The 14,788-nt window shown below is 43.8% G+C and overlaps 1 long non-coding RNA gene across 1 annotated transcript; it reads left to right on the top strand.

Moving 5' to 3' along the window:
* The first annotated feature begins 35 nt into the window (after positions 1–35).
* Positions 36–2,678, top strand: LOC116574297. The gene is made up of 2 exons (XR_004279204.1): positions 36–1,065; positions 2,613–2,678. It is a non-coding gene; the product is annotated as an uncharacterized LOC116574297 (long non-coding RNA).
* Positions 2,679–14,788: the final 12,110 nt, after the last annotated feature.

Genomic DNA, 14,788 nt, shown 5'->3' with positions numbered 1-14,788 from the left:
AAGCCCAGTGCCCGAACTTTCTTAAGTATTGCAGAAAGGGCGGGAACTCCGGGAGGATGGGGAGGAATGCGTGTGAAGCTGGAGTTGGGGTAGGTCATCTTGGCCCCGGTAGCTGAGGGCAGGACTGCCAGCCAGACATCTGAGCGAAAGGTGGAGGAAGGTCGCAGCCTGCAGCGCAGCCGGATGTGGCGGTCACTACCTTAAGTTGGGCGGCCTTGACCTGCTTTGGCTCCGTACCTTCCTGGGGCAGTTTGAACCTCCTCCAGCCACCCTTGTCCCGAGGGATGGGATGTGAACTGCCCTTTCCTTGCACTAGAGGGGTAAAGACTGGAGTGTATGCATCTCACCGGCTGGTGTCAGGACCCTACAGATCACTTCTTTTAGGGCAGGAGGGAAAGGGGTTCAGTCCTTCACTTTTCCTTGTGCTGCATGACTTGAAGTGAGTTCTTAGGAACTCAGAAGGGCTGAGAAGACAAAGGGAAACATCGGACTGGGAGATCTGGGGCAGCGGGAATCAGGGGGGAAGACCTGGGGTATTAGACTTCCTCTGGCTCCCACACCCCAGTCCTTCCTTTGCCCACATCTGTAGGGTTCTGTGTGGGTAGAATTTCCTGATGTCAGTAGGAATTTAGAGAGGCTCCTTCTTTCTTTTTAAGGGTTCTTTATCAAACTGATTCTCACCCTCCTCCAGTATGCTGTAATTTGAGCTCTAATATAGACAGTGTGGAGGCTGCTTTTGGTAACCCAGAAGAAGACAGAGCCTACCCACCATCATCTAGTAAAGTCTGGGTCATTACTTGTTTTACTCTAAAGGTCAGTTAAGTTTCCAAACTAGTTTCCACCAACATCACCACCGTTATTACAGGACAACAAACCAAGCAGGCCCATGATTAAAGAGATTTGTGTTTTTAGTAACGATGGACTCTTTCAGTGGGGAGAAGAGAGAAGGCCCTCCCTTCCTTGCGGACATGTACTGAGCCTTGCCTTGGTGTGAGGCCCAGAAAGTGCCTCTCCCTGAGTCACCTGTCTCTGGTCTTGCCCAGACGCCTGGGGAGGAGATAGAAGGTAGGTTCCTGCCCGATTTGAGTAGAGGTCCGGCTCTGAGGAACAGCAAGAAAAAGATCGAGACTTGATTGTCCCTTTAGGCCTGTCAGCAGAAATGTGTTCTTAGCAGAGAGAAACCTGCCTTCCTACAGGCTCAGGGGAGCACCCTGTTTGGGGGAAAAAAAGTCTTTCTTGACCCCTGATTCCAGCTTGATCATGACTGATTTTTACTCCTTTCTCTTGTTAAGCTTTGCTTTTTTACATCATTTTAAATTTGTTCATTTCAATTATATATAGCCTGTGTACTCACAGTTGACGTGCAAACAGAAAGAGGACATACAGTGAAACCGAAAGGTTTTTCTCTGCTTCTCTCACTGATTCCCATGGGGCCTAGGTTACCCTTCCAGTATTTATTATTCATACACATACCCACCGGTATAGTTCCTTTTGAAAAGCAAACAGAATCATACATCACAAACTTTGCTGCGCCTTACTCTGCTCTCTTACTTTATTGACAATGTTATCACATCTACTTATAATGTATTTCTTCTTTTCCTTACACAGATCTTGGTCCTGTTTATTGTCTTGAGCATCAGCTTTATTTGCTAAGAGAGGTTTTTCCTTCCACCTTGGATTCTGTCCCTTTGTCTACTCAGCCTTACGCCTATTGAGCAGACTTATCCCAGAGGCCCTTCTGCAGGGAAGCTGGGGCCAAGGTCAGAAGCCATGTCCCTAGGGAGTTCCAGAGTAACCACAGGGCTAAGAAGGAGCGGGGCCTGGGGCCATCTTGCTTTGTGGAGGTGGGAGGAGCTACGGGAGGAATGGAAACTCCATCAAGAGTTGCAAGTTCCCTTGGGTTAATTTGTGTGGGGAGTAGGAGTTTTGTAACATACTGGTAGCATACTCAACCACAACCTCTAAAATTGCCCTGGGTAAAGTAGCAGGAAGCTGCTAAATGATTAAAATTTAATCTTGGCTGGTCATTTTTTCAACCGTTAGAGCAAGAATCCTAACAAGCCCTACCTCCATTCGTCATGAGTCTGCCCCACTGAGGGTACTGGGTGTGTGACTGCAGATTCTAGGTTTTACTCATCTTTACAAATGACATATGATCAAAATGTACGGATGCTACACAATTGAGTTGTGACATACTAGACCCCTCTCAATTTTCTGTGGCTGACCAGCATGCAGCATGCATTTTCTATTTGGGGGACTCCCCCACTGTTTGAGTTAAGACCTTCCTCTCCATGGTGGGAGCCCAGTGGGACAGATACGGCATACCTTGTTTTATTGTGTGTTGCAGATACTATGTTTCTTACAAATTGAAGGTTTGTGGGCACCCTGCATCGAGTAAGTCTGTGGGTGTCTTTTTTCTAACGGTGTTTGCTTATTTCATGTCTCTGGGTTGCAACTTGGCAATTTTTGTAATACTCAGACTTTTCCATTATTTTATCTGTTACGGTTTTCTGTAATCATTGCGTACAGCTCATTGAAAACTCACATGATGGTTAGCATTTTTTCGCCATAAAGTATTTTTAAAGTAAGTTCTGTACATTTTTTTTTTTTAGATGGAATGCTGTGGCATACTTCATGGACTACAATATCTTGTAAACATAACTTTCATATGCACTGGGTAAAAAATGTTTATTTGACTTGCTTTGTTGTGATATTCTATTGTGTGGTCTGGAACTGAATGTGTGGGATCTCTGAGGTATGCCTGGACTTGGCTTGGGTGTGCAGCCCAGCTTGGTCAATCATCTTCTCCCTTTGGAACTTTGAATTTTGAACAAGTAGTACAAAAACAAAAGGACAAATTGATGTTCCCGCTTGTGCTTGGTTACCCCAGAGGCAAGCAGTATTCAGCGGTGGGTGCAGGGGGGTGGTAGGGATGGTGATGGAGAGGTGGCAGAGCCCACTTACTTTGTGGTGCCTGAAATTCTTAAACTCCTCTTCTGCTTCCAGTGACCAGAGTTTGTGGTGTTGACGTCCAAGAACCCTGACTCATGTACATGAAAACAGACCAAAAACCAGGTCTTGCTTGATCATTTCCCCTTCCAAATCTAGACTGAGTGTCATGTCATCTGAAGCCTTTGGACATTGTGGCCTTTTCTCACCAAGGGGGACTGAGTCTAGAGGCCTTGGTGACGAGTGTTGTGGAGTGTCTCAGTTATGGATGGGGGTCATTGGCAGACACACCAATAAATAAAGACAGCAGATCACCAACCCTCCAAATCAATACTTCCAATTTCATCTTCATCCAAATCATTTCCAGGACTGCCAGAGAAGAGAAAAATTTGGCAGATCTCAACATCATCTCCTTTTATAGGTGTTATATTCTGGTGCAAATGTTCACGAAGGTGTCTCAGCAGTAGGCAGAGGAAAAATAAGAAGAGAGCTGACAGCCAACGTTATCTGCTGCACGCGTTGGAATCTGCTCAATGCACTAGATTATGGTTTCACGGAATCATGCCACATCATCACTGGAAGGAAACCCAGAGAGTCATTTGTTCAGTGTTTATTGAGTGTCTACTGTATGCCAGGCACTATTTTCGACGCTGAGAATTCAGTGATTGATACAAGAGCTTCTGCCTTCAGGGAGCTCACAGTTGTGTGGAGGAGACCAAGAAGTAAACATTGGGAGACTGCCCTCATTTCACAAATGAGCTAAAGCCTAGGAATCACAAAGTAAATAGTAGCAGAACTGAAGGCAGTATCAAGGCCTCTTGGCTTCCCGTTTTCCCAAGAGAAACATCTACCAGGTAAACTCAAGAGGGAGCTGGGGTGACAGGGCCGAACTTTGGAGCAGGTTATATGTGCACAAAAAATAAATCACACCCAAGGATACACACACGTTCATGCACACACATGCATGATAAACTCCACTTTGGACCTCCAAGGCTTGAACTATGGTCCCTAAGTGGTGGCACAAACAGACTTGAACCATTATGATAACTGTGTAATTCCTTGACCCCAGAGGTGATCAGATTAAGCCTTCAAAATGCAAGACGTGATTACCCATCTCCACTCTGTAATTGGCTGGCCACATCTGTTATTAATAGCAGTCAAACCCTCATATCCCAAGGGGATATGACCCACATCCAGTACTTTCCCTAATGACTTCTCATGGCAATCCACTCCCGGCTGAAGAGATGTGAGCTGCTTCCACATGTTCGAGCCCCGGTGCTGGCTGTGCCTGGCTTTTGACTGTGCCCTTGCTAAGATGGCTGGCCACAGCGCTTTCAGCACAAAGCAACCTTATTTCAGTCCAATTGGGTGCATGTTTTTAATGGCTGGAAAAGTTTCCTGGCAGGGAAGAAACAACGTTAGTGATAATATCTAACATTTCCTATGCACTTCCTGAAGAGCCAGACCTTGCCAAGTATTTTCCCTACACTTTCTCACCTCTTACACAACCCTATAAGTACATGGACTCTGGGAACGGACAAATCCTGGGCCCTCCACTTAACTACTTTAGTGATTTGTCTCTTTTCTAATCTACCAAATGAGAATAGCAATAATGTTTATCAGACACGACTGTTTTGAGATGAGATGATACGACCCATGTTAAAAGCACAGGACCCATGGTCATCACGTGATAAATGCTGGCTACCAATGTATCTCCATACACCATCAAGGCAACAGGTTTACAAAAGTTAAGTAACTTGCCCAGGGAATGTCAAGATGATGAGCAAATAATCCCTGCCTTCAGATAGTTTGGAGTTTTCTCCAGGTACTTAAATACTGCTGGACGTGCTAAGTCTGGATGAACACAAGAAGCCACTGAATTGAGAGGACCTGTGGACGATCTTTCCAGGTCATTTTTTTTTCTTTTTAATTATTTTAAAATCTGAAAAAAAATTCAAGTATTACCATAGCAAAGGCATATAGAGAAGCGTTGGTTTTTTAATTCCTGACCTAAGTTCAAAGCAACCACTTTGTGTCTTTCTATGTAAATTCAATCATGTATGCATAATGCATTTTATACATACACATACATGTATACTTATTTATGTATTATGTATTTAAGCTCTTCATAAATTCCTTTTAATCCCCCTTTAAACACCTCAAATAGTACCATGTTATTCAATATGATCTGTACCTTGTTTTTGTTTTTTTCACTTGAAAGTATGTCATGGAAACTGAGCTACATAATTATATCTGGATCTATTATATTCATTTAAAACGGTTGCATGGCATTCCACTGTATGGAGACATAATAATTGATCTGACCAACCTTTTATTAATGTATACTTAGATTATGTCTAGTTTTGTTTTGTTTTTGAACAACCTTGTTTATGTGTTTTTGCAAATATGCTTCCATATATTTGTTGGAGAACTTCCTAGAAGTGTAATTACGGGACCCAAAGTTGTGCCTAAATGTGTAATGGAAACTGCTTAATTACTCTCCAGAGAAGCTGGATGAATGTATACTCCTTCCATAATGCATATGACTGTGTTCAGCCCATTATTTCTTAGTTGTACGGCGTTGGGCAAATGATCCCAGTAAGTAGCATTGCTTCTTTATATTTACTGTTAGATTGCATGCCATGCTAATGTGGCCAAGGTCATGAATTTGCCCACTAAGTAGTTAATGAGCTTTGCTGGCTCTTTAATCAAAATTCTTTCCATGGTCTATGAGTCCCAATAGGGACTAAAGGAGAAAATGGACAGATAGACAATATTCTTGACCATTTCTGGATTTGAAGAGTGTACCTTTCTCATGGTAAATTATCATTTAAATTTAAATATCAATTTAAAAAAATGATAATATCGTTCTGTTTTCTAAGCTTAGTTATCTGTAGAGAGACATTTATATTTAGTGTAATGCTCTAAACAATTTAGAGAATGAGGACTTACATTTGTGAACAATCATTACTGCACAGAGATTGCTTTTAATTAACTGTTAGCTCCTTTGTGATATAGCCCATGGATGTTCTTCATGGTATTTCCAGGGGCTGTCATGATGGCAAACATTAGGTATTCAGTGGATATAGAGTGGAAGGAAGTGGAAACCTGGGAGGATTTGGGGGGTTTGGGTATTAATTACAATAAATATTTATTTAGTGTTTTATCTAGTTTGCATTTCATTCATTCAGAGTGCAAGTCAACTTGCATAAAATAGGTTAGGCACAAAATAGGTTCATAGTACAAGTTGTGACCCTGGTATCCTAGAGAGATAACAATGAATGCCCTCATTTAATTGCCTTTGCTGCTTTTCTTTGATCTAAATTAAAAGTTAAATTACCATTTTGTTTTTTATTTTTATGCATTTATTTTTAAAGATTTTTATATATTTATTTGACAGAGAGGGGAAGAGAGAGAGACAGCACAGGTAAGGGGAACGGCAGGCAGAGGGAGAAGCAGGCTTCCTGCTGAGCAGGGAGCCTGACATAGGACTTGATCCCCGGAACCTAGGATCATGACCTAAACCAAAGGCAGACGTTTAACCAACTGAACCATCCAGGCACCCTAAATTACCATTTTAAATAACATTCATGTTTTCCTCATCCAATTCACTTATTCCTTTTTATAATTGTTGTTGTTATTATTTTATCTGATTTAAAGAAAAGTCCAGCCTTCTCAATAACTGCATCCCAAAGTCACTTGAAAGGAGCTTTGTGAATGATCAGGAATGCTGTTGGCTCTTCTGAATGTCAGCACATTAAACCCAGAATCCCAGCTTCTGGAAACCTGTCACATCTGATATACTTTGAAGGGATTTTGCAAAGAGCTCATTGGCAATGAAATGTAAGGTTTAGTAAACCATCTGCGGAAGGCCCAGATGTTTGCACGGAGTTGTTTTCACAGAAACCATAGCAGCTTTTAATCCCAGCACAGCCCTGCCTGATTTTGTCTGTGGAGGGCCCTGGGCCACGCTGGTATCCTCAGCTTCATCTGGGTGGATGTGCAAGCCAGGCAGAGGCAGCCCTCAAGCTGTTGAATATCGAAGTGAAATCTGAACCAGGATTAGGAAAGAGGGATAAGGAGGAGGAAGCTTTGCAAGGAATCCCTGTTGGGGTCCCCACTGAAGCATTAGAACCACCGAGTCACCTGGAAGTGCAAGCCTAGGGCCACAGGCACATCCCTCTCCCACACCTCCATGTACACCCATTTATACAGGAGCAGAAATCAAGAAAAAGCCAGTCTAGGGGAGGAAAGGAAGTGATTCAGAGCATTTGGCAATCATCAGTGCTAAACGGGTTCGCAGGAATTCCTCTGAGCAAGATACTGGGTGTGTGGTTTGAGCTGCCCTTTGAGTCCAGAGCCCTTTGTCCGAGTGTGACAAAACACCAGCAGAGCGAGGGGACGGTGTGAATTCCTCCAGACGCATAGGCCAAAAGTTCTATTGTCCAGTTTGCAAGGCGTTTTATGGCGCTTATTAGTCAATCCCCACACCACTATGGGGCGATAGGTCAATGTTATTATTCGAGGTTCACAGCTGAGAAACCAGCACACAGATGGTGGCCGCTACAGAATCTCTCTCCGGGAGGGCCTTAGGGGCAACAGTTTGGTCAGAAGGGGGATGGTGGATGGTGGTAGGAATGTGTCCTGAAGTCCTGTTTGCAAAACATTTTATAGACAATTGAGAAAACCCCAGACATGCCCGACCCGCGCCGCTGGCACTCCCACTGGCCACAGGGATGGCCGTGACTTTGTCAGTGGGGTTCTCCCAGGCACACCAGTGGTGGCATTGGGTCGGGGTTTGGGTGGCCTGGCCTCTCCACTCTTTGTCAGAGCTCCCCATTTCATAGCCCACGATCCCACCTGCTGCATAGACCCATGGGACGCTGAGGTTGAAAAGGGCTTTGGAGATTATCCAGTCCAACTCCCCACTTAAAGGAGATGCAAAGCAGACGTCAAAAAAGGAAAATTCATCATGATGGGTGCCCTGCAAGTGAGGTCATTTTCCTATCCAAAAACTGTACCCAAAGAATTAGAGCATGTGTGTGTGTTGGGGTGGGGCTGGTGGTTGGGGCTGATTTCTGTTCATTAGATAACACGTAAGGCACGTAGCAGAAATAAACTACTTCATTTAAATACCGTCAGTCATCATTCCTTAGTATAAGCCATAAACAGAGTTTGGCTACAAAAGGATCAAAGTCCAGAAGGAAGAAAATGTGACAGATCCGCTGAGGGCTTTGTTGTTCCTTTGTTCTGAAGGAACAAAAATATGCTTGTTTCAGATCAACTGCGGTTAACCTTGGCGTCTCTGCTTAAATAATAATAGTTCACAATTTTAGCAGCAAGCCTGGTTCTCCTGGAAAAGTCCCATGATTGTTTTCTGCCTAAATGTGATCCCTGGTCACTCAGTACCTAGGTGCCCCTTTCGTGGATTATCTTTTGTCATAACTGATATTCTGCGAGTGTATCCACATGGTCCGATTTTGCATGATCTGCGTTCTCTTTCTCTGGTCACCTTTCCTGCACCGCTGTTCACAGCATTCCGCACAGTCGACGTTTCAAAGGCACTGACCAGAAGGCAGTGGACTTCAGATCAGCAAAGTTGGCCCATGTTAAAAATAGTCTTGCCTGAATGTGCTGCCCACATTTGGGTCCACACAATAGAACTGTATGTTTATATTGCTACCTGCCTAAAGGCAAGTTAGATTTAAAGAACAATTTGTCTAGTTCCTTATGCAGCTCTGTTAATCTGAGAAACAGGACCCTACTCAACTCTATCTACAGTAAACCACAACTGATTACACCCCTCCCTCCTGCCCCCCGGGCTCTAAGTTGCCTTTGTGCTCATGGCTCCATGAAGAGCTCATGGAAGGGCAAGGTCAGTCCTGGTGTATCTCCCAGTGGCTAAGAATGCCTGTTCACCTGCCTGGGGATCTCTCTGCTCGCCTTCCCGAGATGCTCATGGGAACCTCTCTGTGTGTGGCCGTGTGGCTTTGTGGCCTGTGCATGGTGTATGGTCCACATCCTCCTCCTTTGCCCCAGTGAGAGTCAGGGCGAGAAGGTGTCATGTCACGACTGCTATTTTATCCTTTTTCCTCCCCTGCCCAAACCCACAGCTTCTAATCAGTACCCAACAAGCTTTATTACAGACTTGGCTTTCTCCATGACAACTTAATGAAAAGGGACCTTAACTCCCCTTCTTGTTTCTCTCCGTCCATTCCTTCGACTTGGACTCCACCCCATAGGAACTCACTCCGACAAATGGTATGGTTGGCTCTCTCTGTCCCTGGCCTGTAGGGATCTGGAAATAATTGACTCGTCTGACACTTCTTTCCAGAGCTGAACTTGTCTAAGTCAAATTGTGGTTTCTTCTGCTTCATTGGCTGTTTGTTTTCCTGGCTCTGAAATGTGCTTCCGCCTCACCACCCCCTACGTCCTGTGTATCTTGTTTATCCAACGTGGGCGGTTGCCAATTTAAAAGAAAGAAAATGACAGGGTAGGGCTCTGAATAGTCTGGGAGGGGGAGGAAGGGGACAGGAGGACAGAGAAAGACGGACTGGCCTGCTTGGAAAACTTTTGGCTGAACAGGGCCTTGCTGTATAAATATATGTATGACGAGGGCCTTGGTAGGTGTCTGCAGAGTAGACCGGCTAAGTGCTGTCTCATGCTCATCCTCTTGTGAAATGCAGATTTCTTTCCTCCTATTGTCTACCAACTACAAATTCTTTATTAGTCTTTTTCCTTAGGACACACTCTCTCTTTCTTGGAAAGGATTTTCATTTCACTGTTATTTCGAGGGGCTGGGATGGTTTACCTTTTTTAAAAAAAAATTGTGGGAAAATGTACGTACCATTCGATAGAACCATTTTAGGATGTACGATTCAGCGGCATTGAGTACATTCACCATGTTACGTAACCATCACCACTATTTCTAGAATTTTCTCATTATCCTAAATAGAAACTCTATACCTACTAAACAAGAACTTCCCATGCCCCCTCTCCCAGGCTTTGAAAATTTCTATTCTATTTCTGTCTCTATGAATTTGCCTATTCCAGGTACTGAAACACAGCTTTGAAGTCTTAGTTTCCTTAAAGGGGTAAAAATTGGCTTCAAGCCTCAGTGCTCTTCTATGAGATTGCTGAATGACCATCTGGCCCGCTGAGTGGTTCCTCGAGTGGTCCAGGAACTGATAGTGCACTTGAACTACTCATATGATGGCTCCTAGTGAACAGTTTGACTTTTCTTCATAGTATGCTCTTTGGAAGCCTTACTGTCTGTCTCCCCTTCATTTATGATATTTTAAAAATAGTTTACTAAAAACTAGTCTGTCATAAAAAGGTTGCAGTTGCCCCAGTCACTGTTATTAGGAGAAGAGTCTAGATTCTAGGTTTTGAAACAAATTTCCTTTACTCCTTTTTAAAAAGTGGGCCCCAGGGTGGCTCAGTAGGTTAAACAGCTGCCTTCAGCTCAGGTCATGATTCCAGGGTCCTGGGATCGAGTCCCGCATTGGGCTCCCTGCTCAGTGGGGAGTCTGCTTCTCCCTCTCCCTCTGCTGCTCCCCCTGCTTATGCTCTCGCTCTTTTTCTCTCAAATAAATAAATAAAATCTTTAGAAAAGATGAAATAAAATTGTGGTACAATACACATAACATAAAATTTACTATTTTCACCATTTTTAAGTCTGAAGTTCTGTGGCATTAAGTACATTCCCACAGTTGTGCTCCAACTTACTATTCATTTCCAGAACATCTGCATCTTCCCAAGCTGAAACTCGGTCCCCAAAACAACTTCGTGTCTGCCCCTTCCCCAGCCCCTGGTAACCACCATTCTGCTTCCTGTCTGAATGAACTTGCCCTGTTCTAGGTACTGCATATAATTCCCCTTAATTGACTCGATGTCTATAAATCCTGTTCAACAGCAGCCATGGGATTTCACATCCAGGAGAAAGGGAGTCGTTAAACTTCTGGTCTTTAATTCAGGCACCTGTTTTCACACAGGTGGACCTGGAGAGATTTACAACCAGGCTCCCAGTTATAGATTGGCTTTTTGAGATTCCTTTACAGTGATAAGGAAACCACTTTAGAAAATGTTGTCCATATTGGGATTGTTTCTTCTTAGGAGATAGAAATCACAAGTTTCTCGGAATACAGGTGGGGCTTGCAGATTTCTATAAGGGAGATTACTTCCTTGAGGGACTGTTGACTTAGTTACCGGTAGTTGGGAGGGTAGCCCCTGGGCACATTCAGAGCACTTTCAAATTCCTTTGGGGTAAGAGTGTAAATAAAACTGATTCTGTGGCGTGGGGAAGAGAGCTTCTAGAACTGGAACAGGCTACTCAGGTAACCATCTCAATGTTGTATTTAGAGAAGTTGTGTCTACTTTTCATTTTCTGGCATGCACGCATGCACGAGAGAGAGAGAGAGAGAGAGAGAGAGAGAGAGAGAAAGAGAGAGAGAGAATAGAGGAAAAGATGAGTTTTTCTGCCTTCTTGGTCCAGAAAGGATCAAGACAAATGTGCAGACGTAAGTGACTATAAACGGACCAAGAGCACAGGAGGATCTCTCTGTGTAGAATGCTCAGGACCCTGTGCTTTCCCCACCCCCAACCCTGGGGAAGCATTTTCTGTCCCTTTTCTGTAACAGTTCAGCCTGGGACTTTTCCTTCTCTGGAATCCTGCTCTTTTCCAAGTCACTCCAACTGCAGTACAATTGCCTTAAAAAATTCTTTACCCGTGTTTATTAAAGCCTGATGTACTTCCCAGAGGGACAGGGAGCAAGTTCATTGAGGACAAGAACAGCGTCGCCTGGAAGGTGTTTGTCATCGCGTGTGATCTGAGACAAGCTTTTATTAACCACAGAACACAGTCCTATGCCCATAGGCAGCCACCAGTCACAATTTGGTGATATTGTTACTAGAAGGGAACATATCTTTATGTGCCTGTCAAGGCTTTGCTTCTGTTTTTCCGACTCTTCATTCTTTGCCTATGCCTTCCCTCTTTTCTCCTCTGCACCTGTGAGAATTCCCTCTTTACCTTCTGTGCTGCCTAAGGCGGGAGCCCATGAGCAAACAGCTGTGGAAAAAATCCTGCATTTGGAACTAGTAAATACCGGTTTAGGTTCTGAAACCCTATGTCCTCAGCAGGCTTTTGTGTTCTCATCTGTAAGGCTAAGCATAGCAATACTTCTGTAGGAAGAAGAGCTTGCAGTGGGGAAGCATAAGAGAGGCGCACAAGTGCGTTGTAACCTGCCACGTCGTGTAGGGAGGCTGGAGGTTGAGGGTGTGGGTTTGGAGCAGTTGTCTGTGTTTGGATCTTGGCCACATCACTTGAACTCCCTGTGTTTCAGATTCCTGATCTGTAGAACAGAAATGGTAAACCTGCCTCTCAGGTTTACTCTAAGATTTCAGCAGCCTTAATATGCATGTAGACATGGCATAAGCACCGTGTGAAATGATTATGATGCAGATAAATTCTAGTCCAATAAATTCTAGTCTGAGACTAGATAAATGCAGATAAATTCTAGTCCGAGAGTTTTATCATTTGTTCTTATCTCCCACCCCAGTCTGCAAGGGGTTTTCCCCTGGATATTTTAGTGTTGCTCGAATGTCTTAGCCTCCAATGGATATATATATCATTGTGATGCAAGTGTCCCCTAAACCTTCACGCTGTTCATCTCCACCACTGCTGGTGAAGGACTGTGTTCTGTTCCCAGCTGCCCACATTTATGTTTTCAGAGTCCCCCACTCTTCTCCACGTCCAAGTCATCAGCAAGATGTGCTATTTCAAACATAACTCAGGTTCAGCTGAAGGAGCTGGAGACAATATCTCTTGCGTTAAGAGGACGCAATGGAATCAAGTCAGTGGAGGACAAAGGAGATTCAGTCTGAAAGCGCTGACTGCTGGACTCTGCTGGAAATCCTAATTGCCGTCATTCCTGTTGTTTCCCCAGCTTTAGGAGCGACAACCAACCAAGTATTGTGCTTTGTCGGTTGTGAATCTCAGCATTTCCTGCTCGGAAACCTGTCATCACCTGTGGGCCTCGGTCAGGCTCTCCTGAACATGTACTATACACCTTTACCAGATTAAATGTGGTGGTAGTATGTTGAAGTGTAGGTTGGCATTTACCTGTGTGATTATTTGATTAGTAGTTGGTGTCCCCTCTGCGATGTAAACCCCATGAAGACGGATACCATATCTGTTATTACCATTTTATTATTTTTTTTAAACATATTCTATTTATTTATTTGACACAGACAGAGAGATCACAAGTAGGCAGAAAGGCAGGCAGAGAGAGAGGGGAAAACAGGTTCCCTGCTGAGCAGAGAGCCCGATGCGGGACTCGATCCCAGGACCCTGAGATCATGACCTGAGCCAAAGACAGAGGCTCAACCCACTGAGCCACCCAGGCGCCCCTGCTATTACCATTTTATCCCCATGACCAAGAAGAAGAAAGGAAATGGTATCAGTTGACTGAGTATATGAAAGCCAAATATGTTAATATGCTAATAGTAATAGGATTATTTCAAGAGCCACTCAACATCCCATGGAAATTCCAGAGTCTAAATCTTCAAATCCCTTTTAAAGACAAAACTTCAGGTCAAATTAAACTCATCTCAGAGTGTTTAAGGGGATAGGCTTAGAGTTCAAACCTTGACTTTCTACTTACAAGCGGGGACACCTGGGGTAAGCTACGTCCCTTCTCTAAACCTCAACTTCATCAGTTGTAAAACCAGTTTAGTTAAGACCTAATCTCCTCAAGTCCAACACCACTTGGCACACAGTAGGTATTCAGTGAAAAGTGGTAATTATTATTAACCAACTGTTTTGACTGGCGTTGCCACAGCGTGCAAATTAATCTTTTTGTGTCATTCCTGCACACGCAAATGATGACTTATTGACTAGCGACGGACCATAACAAGCAGCTTACCAAAGATCAAAATCACTACATTGAAAAGCTTTGGGATCTCTCTTTTCTAGTTCAAAAATAAAACACAGATGTATTCTTGATTAGGTATACCCTAATCCTGTCTGAGCTGTATTTAAAGAAATCTACTATGTGAAAAACTTGACATATGTTTATAACCTCATTTTTGAAGCATACTTTTTTTTTTAATTTTTTTTTTTTTTTTAAGATTTTATTTATTCATTTGACAGACGGAAATCACAAGTAGGTGGAGAGGCAGGCAGAGAGAGAGAGGAGGAAGCAGGCTCCCCGCTGAGCAGAGAGCCCGATGCAGGGCTTGATCCCAGGACCCTGGGACCATGACCTGAGCTGAAGACAGAGGCCTCAACCCACTGAGCCACCCAGGCGCCCCTGAAGCATACTTTCTATTTGGATGTATTGTTTCACAGATTGTATTGCTGGCAGTTAGGCAGGATGGAGAAGATACTAAGCTGACATCTTGGATAGGTAAAATGTCAGACTGATGGGGTAGGGGAGCTCACTCAGGGCTCTCAGGAAGTACACGATGAGGGGAGTAGTCATTGTCCCACTGCGTGCCAGAGACACAGGCAGATTGCCAGGCAGGGAGTTGACAACAGTGACCACGCTGGCTTTTGTGCTCTCATGATACAAAGTCAAATGATTTTAAAGAAACGATCGTGTGTGTTTGTAAGTTGGAAAGAGAGAAAAAGAAAAAGAATTCAGCTGCTGCTGCTGCTTATGAAATAGTTTGAAAGGAGGATCAGAAGAGCAAGAAATCTAATAAAATATTTGGCACGTGAGCCCACTGTCACAGATCACAAAATAAAATCTTGGTAAGTAGTTTCTTCTGGGCTGCTCTTAGAGTTGACCGAACAGAAGTTAGACGGAGACCTGAAACATATAGGTTCTACTCCTAGCTA

This window comes from Mustela erminea, chromosome 15 (assembly GCF_009829155.1).
Source record: "Mustela erminea isolate mMusErm1 chromosome 15, mMusErm1.Pri, whole genome shotgun sequence".
Lineage (NCBI taxonomy): Eukaryota > Metazoa > Chordata > Mammalia > Carnivora > Mustelidae > Mustela > Mustela erminea.
The sequence above is the reverse complement of the archived record's forward strand: the minus strand, read 5'-3'. Positions and strand labels throughout refer to the sequence as shown.